The sequence below is a fragment of the Rhinopithecus roxellana genome, chromosome 21 (genome assembly GCF_007565055.1).
Source record: "Rhinopithecus roxellana isolate Shanxi Qingling chromosome 21, ASM756505v1, whole genome shotgun sequence".
In the NCBI taxonomy this organism is placed as follows: domain Eukaryota; kingdom Metazoa; phylum Chordata; class Mammalia; order Primates; family Cercopithecidae; genus Rhinopithecus; species Rhinopithecus roxellana.
In genome coordinates, this window is record NC_044569.1 from 42271443 (window position 1) to 42282329 (window position 10887).

At 41.3% G+C, this 10887-nt stretch overlaps 1 non-coding gene and 1 pseudogene across 1 annotated transcript; one reads left to right on the top strand and one right to left on the bottom strand.

The window, feature by feature from the left end:
* Positions 1-6895: 6895 nt before the first annotated feature.
* On the bottom strand, positions 6896-9280 carry LOC104654141 (annotated as a pseudogene).
* On the top strand, positions 7244-7374 carry LOC115895565. The gene has a single exon (XR_004055757.1). It is a non-coding gene; the product is annotated as a small nucleolar RNA SNORA70 (small nucleolar RNA).
* Positions 9281-10887: the final 1607 nt, after the last annotated feature.

Genomic DNA, 10887 nt, shown 5'->3' on the forward strand with positions numbered 1-10887 from the left:
TTTTGCCGTGTTGGGCAGGCTGATCTTGAACTCCTGACCTCAAATGATCTGCCCACCTTGGTCTCCCAACGTGCTGGGATTGCAGGCATGAGCCACCTGGCCCAACACAAACCTGTATTTTTACCTCCCACTACCTTCCCTCAATTGCCCTACTGTCCTACCCCAGTCAATGTATTTTTTCTTGTGTCTCAGTCCACCTTGTACAGATCACAATTATAGTACTTATTATACACATAGTAGGTACTCAATAAATATGTGATGAAAAAATAAGTGAAGATTTCTATTTCATCTAATATGCTCAGCTGGGTGTCTAGACCAACCTTCCCACACTGAAAACAAAAACACAAATACTGGGCAAAATAATAAAAATCTATTCTGGAAGGCATCTATAAACTGGCAAGAAATTAAGAAATTGCCCCAGGACAGGGTGAAGGTCAGAACCTAGAGAGATAAGCCGAGCCCAAAGTCGGTATATACCTGGAGAGTTTTTGCTGAATCTAGTGAGTTTGAATGTTGATTTTTGAAGCCTTGGGAGTTTTGTGCAGCAGAAGTAAAAGTTAGGATGTACTTTAAGTGGGGAGATTAATAGAAGACCCAATAGAGGTAGAATTGCAAAAGCAAAATAGTAGAATAAGAAAAAAAAAATTACTTCTCAAGACAACCCAGAAACCTCACTAAAGCTGGTCACATATGAACATATAAAACACATATAGGCCAGGTGCAGTGGCTCACACCTGTAATCCCAGCACTTTGGGAGGCCAAGACAGGCAGATCACTTGAGGTCAGGAGTTCGAGGCTAGCCTAGCCAACATGGTGAAACTCATCTTTACTAAAAATACAAAAATTAGCCAGGTGTGGTGGTGCACACCTGTAGTCCCAGCTACTCAGGAGGCTGAGGCAGGAGAATCGCTTGAACCCAGGATGCAGAGGCAGTGAGCCAAGATTGGACCACCTGCACTCTAGCCTGGGCAACAGAGGTAGACTCCATCTCAAAAAATAAAATAAAATAAAATAAAATATATAAGCAAGTCTCAACAAATCTGAAAATTTTGAATGCATTGGCCAGGCACAGTGGCTCACATCTGTAATCCCAGCACTTCAGGAAACCAAGTTGGGAAGATAGCTTGAGCTCAGGAGTTTGAGACCAGCCTGGGCAGCACAGAGAGACCTCATCTCTACTAAAAATGTAAGAAATTAGCTGGCTGTGAGGGGTAGCGTGTGCCTGTAGTCCCAGCTACTCGGGAAGCTGAGGTGGGAGGATTGATTAAGCCTTAGAGGTTAAGGTTGCAGTGAGCCCAGATTGCACCACTGCACTCCAGCCTGAGCAATAGAGCACAACCCTGTCTCAAGAAGAATGAAAGAGAGAGAGGAAAGAAAGAAAGGAAAATGTTTCTCATACAGACTATATCCTCTGATCACAATACAATTAAGACAAGAATAAACTTTTTTTTTTTTTTTTTTGAGACGGAGTCTCCAGGCTGGAGTGCAGCGGCCAGATCTCAGCTCACTGCAAGCTCCCCCTCCCAGGTTTAAGCCATTCTCCTGCCTCAGCCTCCTGAGTAGCTGGGACTACAGGCGCCGGCCACCGTGCCCGGCTAGTTTTTTTGTATTTTTAAGTAGAGACGGGGTTTCACCGTGTTAGCCAGGATGGTCTCGATCTCCTGACCTCGTGATCCGCCCGTCTCGGCCTCCCAAAGTGCTGGGATTGCAGGCTTAAGCCACCGTACCCGGCCAACAATCAACTTTTTTAAGAAGTAACTAGAAAAACCTATTTGGAAATCCATGGGCCAATGAACAGCACAATGGAAACGTGACAACATTTAAATGCTATATATCAAATATTTGATACTATGTATGAAAATATGAGGGATAAAACTGAGCAAGTTGTTAAGGAGAAACTTATAGACCTAAAAGTTTATATTACAAGAGAAAATTGTTTGAAATGTAAAGAGCTAAAAAGTTAGAAAAAGAACAGGAAATTAAAGTCATATGGAAGAAAGGAAATAATAAAGATAAAATCTTAAAAATAGTAAAATCGAAAGCAAACATGCAATAGAAAGAACCAACTAAGCCAAACACTGCATTTGTGAAAGACAAATATTACAAACTTCTGGTGAAAAATGATCAGGGATAAAAGAGAAGGCACAACACACAATGTGAAGCATAAAGAGAAAGCTATAATCACACATGATGTAGAACTTACAAAGGTAAAAGAACTTTGTGAAGTTCCAAGAAACGTAAATTAATAAAACTGAAACTGGTAACTGTCCAAGAAGTTGAATCTGTTGTTAAATATTTTCTGCAAAGAAAAATCCAGCTAAAACAGTTTGCCAGTGACTTCTACCAAACATTCCAGTAATAAGTAATTCCAACCTCACACTCAGTATGGAAAAGGAGATTATCCCTCAACTCGCTTTATGAAGCTGGCATTGCCTTGTATCAAAATCTGATCAGGAGAGTGTCAGAAACAAAAATCTCAGGCCAAAACACTCTTAAATAAAGACACAAAAGTCCTGAACTGAATTTCAACAATATGAATCCAGCAAGGTAATACATTATAACCAAACTGGCTTATCCGAGAATGCAAGGTTAGTTTAAAATGAGAAAATCAGTTAATGTAATTCACCACATTAAAAGACTAAAGGAAAAAAAAAATCCTATGATAATCTCAGCAGGTTCAGAAAAAAGCCTTTGATCAAATTGAATATCCAACCAGATAAAATTCATAGGAAACTAGGAATATTTTCCTTGAAAAAAAGGGGGAATTTACAAAAGCGTATGTAGCGAGTATCATAAGTAATCACAGCTTTAAAAAAAAAAATGAGGGGTTGGGTGCAGTGGCTCACACCTGTAATCCCAGCGCTTTGGGAGGCTGAGGCAGACACATCACTTGCCCAGGAGTTTGAGATCAGCCTGGGAAACATGGCGAAACACTATCTCTAAAAAAAAATTAGACAGGCATGGTGGTACATGCCTGTTGTCCCAGCTACTTGGGAGGCTGAGGTAGGAGGATCATTTGAGCCTGGAAGGCAGAGGTTGCAGTGAGCCGAGATTACAACATTGCCCTTCAGCCTGGGTGACAGAGTGAGACTGTGTCTCAAAAAAATACATAAATAATAAAAATAAAATAAAATTTTAAAATGAGGAACATAAGTGTGCGGACATCTCCACTTCTATTCAGTATAGTACTAGAGGTTCTAGTAGTGGAATAAGGTAAGACAAAGAAATCAAATATGTACGTATTGGAAAGGAAGAAATCACAATGACATGATTGTGTGGGTACAAAATTCAAAAGAATATATACATAACCTATTGAAATAAATATGAGAGTTTAGTAATGTTGCTGGATGCTAAAATCAATATGCAAAATTGTTAACATGTGTGTATACCAGTGATAAACAGTTTGGAATGAGATTTTTTGAAAGATACGTTTAGAGTAATATCAAAAAATAAGCAACTGAGGAATAAATCTAACAAAATATGAGCAAAACCTTTAATTTTTTAATTCTTTCTTTTGAGACAGGGTCTCACTCTGTCACCTAGGCTGGAGTACAGTGGCATGAACACAGCTCACTACAGCCTCAACTTCTGGGCTCAAGAGAATCCTCTCACCTCAGCCTCCCAAGTAGCTGGGACCACAGGCTTGCAGCACCATGCTGAAAAAAAATTTTTTTAACTTGTTTAAAACGTTTTGTGGCAATAGGCTGGGCACGGTATCACGCATGTAATCCCAGCAACTTGGGAGGCCAAAGCAGGTAGATCACTTGAGGTCAGGAGTTCAAGACCAGCCTGGCCAACATGGTGAGATCCCCCATCTCTACTAAAAATACAAAAATTAGCTGGGAGTGGTGGCACACGCCTGTGGTCTCAGCTACTAGAGAGGCTGAGGCAGGAGAATTGCTTGAACCTGCAAGATGGAGGCTGCAGTGAGCCAAGATCGCACCATTGCACTCCGGCCTCGGTGACAGAGTGAGACGCCATCTCACAAAAAAAAAAAAAAAAAATGTGTGGAGACAAGGGTCTCACTATGTTACTCAGGCTGATCTTGAACTATTGGGCTTAAGTGACCTTCCTGCCTCAGCCTCCCAAGGTGCTGGGATTGCAGGCATGAGCCACTATGCCCAGCAAGACCTCTATAAAGAGAATTAAGAAACTTCAATGAAAAACTATGAAGAAGACCTAGTTAGAGAAATACCATATTTGGAGATAGAAATACCGAATCTCATAAAAATATTAATTCTTAATAAATTGATCTATGAATTCAATGCAATTTCATTCCAAATAGAGGTTACTTCTTTAAAAGACTCTTGAAGAAAAACAGAGAGGGAGCAATTACTTTCTATATATTAAAACTATAGGATGAAGGCAGGGTGATATTAGTACAGGGGCAGACAAATAGGCCAATCGATGCAATAGAAATTCTCACCACACACACACAGAAAAGTATGTGAGGTAATGAATATGTTAATCCACTGGATTTAGCCATTCCACAATGTATGCATGTATCAACACATCATGTTGTACACCATAAATATATGTAACTTTTGTCAGTTTAATAATTAGGCCAGGGACAGTGGCTTGCACCTGTAATCCCAGCACTTTGGGAGGCCAAGGTGGGAGGATTGCTTGAGGCCAGGAGTTCAAGGCCAGCCCGGACAACGTGGGAAGACCCCATCTCTATTTTAAAAAATAAAAATAAACAAGAAAATATAAAAAGTAAATTAATTTTATTTTATTTTTTAATAAAGTGATAAAAAAAAAAAGACAGGGTCTCACTATGTTGCCCAGGCTGGTCTCGAACTTCTGAACTCAAGTGATCTTCCTCCCTCGACCTCCCAAAGTGCTGGGATTACAGGTGTGAGCCGCCACGCCTAGCCATTTTCTAAAACTGCAATAGAAAGCTCAGAAATAGGTTCAACATATACAGACACTTGATGTATGGCAGAGGGGGCAATTCAGAATATTGAGGAAAAGACGGATTTTTCAATAAATGGTTAGGAGGCAGTTGACTATTCATTTTCATTGCTATAACAAAATACCACACACTGGGTAATTTATAAAGAAAAGAATTTTCTCAGGCTCACAATTCTGCAGGCTGGAAGTCCAAGGTGGATGGGCCGCAACTGGTGAAGTCCTTCACGCTGTAACCTAGCAGAGGGCTTCTGGTGGCAAGAGGGCAAGGGATGCTCATTCAGGTCCCTCTTCTTCTTCTTATAAAGCTACCAGTCCCAGCATGGGGGCTCCACCCTGATGACCTTATCTAATCCCAATTACCTCCCAAAGGTGCCACCTCCAGATACTATCAACATATGAATCTGGGGATTACATTTCCGACACATGAAGTTTGGGGAATATGTACAAACCATAGCGATTATCTATATGGGAAAATTAAATTTAGACTCAACTCCGCATCATATCCCAAAATCAGCTTTAGTTGGATTAAAGATCTAAATGACAAATGAAAATTGTGCTCCTGTCATCGTTTTAAGGATATACTTTCTTTTCCACATTTTACCATTTCTGAAATTGTGATTGATTTTTTTATAATAAATGTCAACTTAGACTCCATGATTCGTGATACAAAATTTTTAGGAGACAATATAGGAGAATATGCTATCAAATTCTGAGGGAAAGGATTTATTAAACAAGACACAAAAAGCACTAACTATAAAGGAAAAGATTGATACATTTAACTACATTAAAGTTAGGACTTCTTTAAAAGAGACCGTAAAAAGAGTAAAACAAAACAAAACAAAAATAAGCACCATTCCAGGAGAATATATTTGCAACATATATAATCAACCCAAGGTTAGAATCCAGAATATATAAAGAACTCCTATAAATCAGTAAGTACAAATCTCCCAATCAATAGAAAAATTAGCAAAAGAAATGAAGATGAATTCCACAAAAAATAAGCACAAATGCCCATAAACTTATGAAAATATGTTTAATTTCATTAGTAATGTCACGTCCGTCCGTGTGAAGAGGTCACCAAACAGGCTTTGTGTGAGCAACGTGGCTGTTTATCTCACCTGGGTGCAGGCGGGCTGAGTCCGAAAAACGAGTCAGCAAAGGAATGGTGGGATTATAATTAGTTCTTACAGGTTTGGGATAGGCGTACAAAGTACACTCTCAAGGGCGGGGAGAGTATTACAAAGTACCTTCTTAAGGGCGGGGGGAGAATATATCATATCAGTTAGGGTGGGGCAGGAACAAATCGCAATGGTGGAATGTCATTATTTAAGGCTATTTTCACGTCCTTTGTGGTTCCTCCGTTGCTTCAGACCATCTGGATGTATACGCAGGTCACAGGGGATATGATGGCTCAGCTTGGGCTCAGAGGCCTGACTAGTCATCAGGAGAATGTAAGTTAAAACTGCAGTGAGATACCACCACACACCCATCAGAATGATTGAATTTTTAAAAATTAATTAATTATTATTATTTTTTTCAGACAGTCTTGCTCTGTTACCCAGGCTGGAGTGCAGTGGCGTGATCTTGACTCACTGCAATCTCCACCTCCCGGTTTCAAGCAATTCTCGTGCCTCAGCCTCCCAAGAAGCTGGGATTACAGGCCTAGCTAATTTTTGTATTTTTAGTAGAGACCGGGTTTTGCCACGTTGGCCAGGTTGGTCTGGAACTCCTGACCTCATGTGATCCGCCCGCCTCGGCGTCCCAAAGTGCTGCGATTACAGGTGTGAGCCATCACGCCTGGCCAGAATGGTTAAAATTTTTAAAGTTGTTCAATGCCAAGTGTTGGAGGTGTTACTAATGCCAATGATCAACCAGCATTCAGACACATCACTGGTTCAAATCCAAATGGTACCACATTTTTTGGGGACAGAAAGTAGAATTTATTGGTGAGTATTAACAGGGGGCAGCACAGTGGAAGCCATCATGAGTGCAGGGTCCGCCACTTGTCCAGAGGGCCACGATTGGGGATGTACTTGACCCCACAGCCATCTGGGATGAGCCGCTTCTCAGCCACCATGTCTTCAAATTCATCAGCATTCAACTTGGTGAAGCCCCACTTCTTTGAGATGAGATGAGATGAGATGAGATGAGATGAGATGAGATGAGATGAGATGAGGCCCCTGCACAGGGCCTCAATGACATGCTCCTTGTTCTGCAGCTTGGTGCAGAGAGATGTGATAACTTGGCCAATGGTAACCCTGGCCACAGTGCCCTGGGGCTTTCTTTCCAAAGGCACCTCGCATGCCTGTTTGGAGCCTACATTGGGGTAGTGCAAGGTCAGAGACATGAACATCCATGTTAAAGTAAGTTGTACGTGTGCAATGGCTGCAAACAGCAGCTTCCTTGGTAGTGTATGCAGCCTGTTTCTTGTATGGGTTGCTCTAAGAAACCAGGTCTTTCAGATGGGTGCTCGTGTCTCTGACTCCCTATGTTGCCCGGACAGGACTTGAACTCCTAGCCTCTAGCAATCCTCTTCCCTCCGCCTCCCAAGTAGCTGGGACTACGGGTACCCAGAGTCAAACTATAACAACTTTAGAAAACAGTTTGATATATCTAGAAAGTTGAACATGAACACACACAGGGACCAGTCATTCCAATGTTAGGTCCACGCCTCTAGAAATTCTTGCCCGAGTGCCCTGAAAGACACATACAGAAATAGAGCAGCATTGCTCATCATTGCAAAGAAACAACATGAGTGTCGACCAAGGGTGGGATAGATACTTAGATTGTGGTGTAATCATATAATGAAATCCTACTGATTTACATCAACATAGGTGAATTTCAAAAATAAAATCTTAAGCAAAGAGACATCACAAGATTAAAGCATGACTCTACTTATTCTATTCCAAAAATGATATACTGTTTCAAGATAAAATAGGTGATAACAGCTATAAAGAAAAATAAGGAAATGACAGAAATTGCAGGAAAGAGAGAGACAGTGCAATCCGAGTTGGGTGTAAGTCTAGAGCAGGGGAATGTGCTGTTTCTTGGCCTGTGTGATGGATACATAGGTGTCTGTGTGTACTGTTATTTCACAATATAAACTAAAATAGATGAAGGGTAAAGGAGAATGAATTAATAAATACATACATCTGCATTTTTTAAACGTTATTGTGCTCCTATAAGCTCTGTAAATTTCCGTTCACACTTATAAGACAAACTCAGTGTTCCCTAGAACTTGCCTATAGCACTGCAAGGAATGGTTTTTCAACAAGGCACTGCAGTTTGTTTTGTAATAAATCCTTCTAAAAGGTGAGGAAGAATAAGTTACACAAAATGGGTCAGAAGTGCAAAAAAAAAAAAACTAGTAGAAACATGAAGACTCTTCTAGTAAGTCACTCACATATACATAGCCCCAGATCACTCCATTTAGGTTTATTTATTTATTTATTTATTTATTTATTTATTTTTTTTTTGAGACAGAGTCTCCCTCTGTCGCCCAGGCTGGGGGGCAGTGGCACGATCTTAGCTCACTGCAACCTCCCAGGTTCAAGTGATTCTCATGCCTCAGCATCCAGAGGAGCGGGGATTACAGACATGCACCACCAGGTCTGGCTAATTGTTGTGTCTTTAGTAGAGATAGGGCTTTGCCATGTTGGCCAGGCTGGCCTAACTCCTGGCCTCATGTGATCCGCCCGCCTCCCAAAGTGTTGTGATGACAAGCGTGAGCCACCGCACCCAGCCCGTTTGATTTCTTTGAACTGGGTGGTTATCATTCTTAGTCCTGGGTACAAAGATTCTTCCAGTTGGTCAATGGACTTTCTTTTTTCACCGGTCATGTGCTGCCAGGTCATAAAACCAGGGATCTTCAAGGCCAAGGTATGCGAACTGCAGCTGCGCAGAAATCCCCTCTGGAATCTTGTGCTGTCTGAATCCCTCGGGTCATGGGCAGTTCTTGTCAGGGACAATTCATTCCAAGATTAGGCAGGGCTGTTGTTCCACTCAGCAGAGAGACCTCTCCAAGGAGACCTGCCTGTAGACTCACTCTGAAAATCATGATCCCGTTGGAGAACACACTGCCTTCCATAGTTTAAAACCAGGCCGTTTATAGAGAAAATGTGTTCTGTAAATTCTGTGTAAGAAAGATTTGATTTATTAGCACTTGGAGATGTCTCTGATCCTTTGTAACACTAAGCCTTCATCATCCCATATTTTACATTATAACTAAACAAATAATGATAGTAACATTTTAGAAGCTATAGAGGGGAGGAGAGATTTTAAAAGGCACTCACCGAGGAAGAAATCGGCTCACCAGCGTGTCTGAAAGCTGCTGTACGGCGAGGACCCTGAGGCCAGCCCGGAACATTTCCTGGCGCTTCCAGGTTGCTGGGTTCAACAGCCATTGTCTTAAATTATTTTCAGAATAGCCACAAATTTGAATGGAATGTTGGAACTACTGCGAACTGTCCCTAAGAAGGTGTTCCCAGGGTACGTCTGGTCTCCTTAAGCCTTTCAAAAAAAACACTTTTAAACCCCTCCTTTCTTTCTCCTCAGTTTGTGGGTGTGGGCCCTGCACAAAGATCCCTGATAAGGGATGCTCCTTACACAGTAGTGTCAAAAGACACATTTTCAACACATGTAGTTGAAAGATCTCAATTGCCCTTGTGATGAGAATCGGGCAGCACTTCATTCCATAAAATAGAGTGAGTGTTCGGAGCTGAGCAGAAGGGGTTGTCTTTACAGACAGGGAAGGGCCAGAGAGAGCAGAAGCCAAGAACAAAGACAGCATTCGTTTCAAGGCTATTTTTCTTGTAAGGGGAGACAGGGAGACAGAACAATAGAAAAATAACTGATTAGTTAATATTAGGTCACTCTACTTTTTTACATAAGATTTAAAGCGGAGGGAACTCCGTTATCCTGCAGACTGAAGGTTTACACTGGCCTGTTTGGGAAATTGGCTGTTATCTCTCTCGTGATTGCTTGGAAGGTCAAATAACAATTTAGTTTGGGTTTGGTGATGTGAAACTGTAGCATGGATGACTCCATTTTAATTTTTAGTCTGGTCTTTTGGGGCCTAGCACAGGAGCTTAGTCTGAAACAATGACCTCCCATAATTTTTTTTTCATTTTTTTATTTTTTTTTTATTTTTTTTTTGAGACAGGGTCTTGCTCTGTCACCCAGGCTGGAGTGCAGTGGCACAATCATGGCTTACTGCAGCCTCCACTTCCCGGACTCAAGTGATCCTCCTACCTCAGCCTCCCTAGTAGCTGAGATTATAGGTGTGCACCACCACACCTGAACATAATTTTTATGTAACATCACGAAAGTGAAATCTTATTGGGGAAGTGACTCTATTTCAGCAAAAAAGAGTGGTTGTCTCTCACTCTTCACTCTTTTTCCTCTTCCAACTTTCTCCTTCATGAAAGTTCTTCTAATTCAACAAATGTTTGTTGACAGCACAAAGTTTTTGTTTTCTTTCTCCTTATTTACCTAAATGGCTTATTAATGTTAGACAAACTTTCGCCAATGTTAGAAAAATTAAGGGGAAGATGTATGGCTTTATAGATTATTTTCTACTCTGGTAGAAACAGAATCTCAGTGTTCTCACTAGGAGATTCTTTTGTCATTAAGTAAAAATTCCCAGAAGTGATTAAATAAATGCTCAGTAATTTTAGAGCACTATGTAGTTATTAGAATTAGCTAATCTAGCCAGGCATGGTGGCTCACACCTGTAATCCCAGCACTCTGGGAGGCCAATGCGGGCCGATTGCTTTAGCCCAGGAATTCGAGACCAACCTGGGCAAGGTGGTGAGACCTCGTCTCTACAAAAATACAAAAATTAACTAGGTGTGGTGGCTCATGCCTGTAGTTCCAGCTACTCAGGAGGCTGAGGTGGGAGGATTGCTTGAGCCTGGGAGGCAGAGGCTGCAGTGAGCCAAGATGGCACCACTGCACTCTAGTCTGGGTAACAGA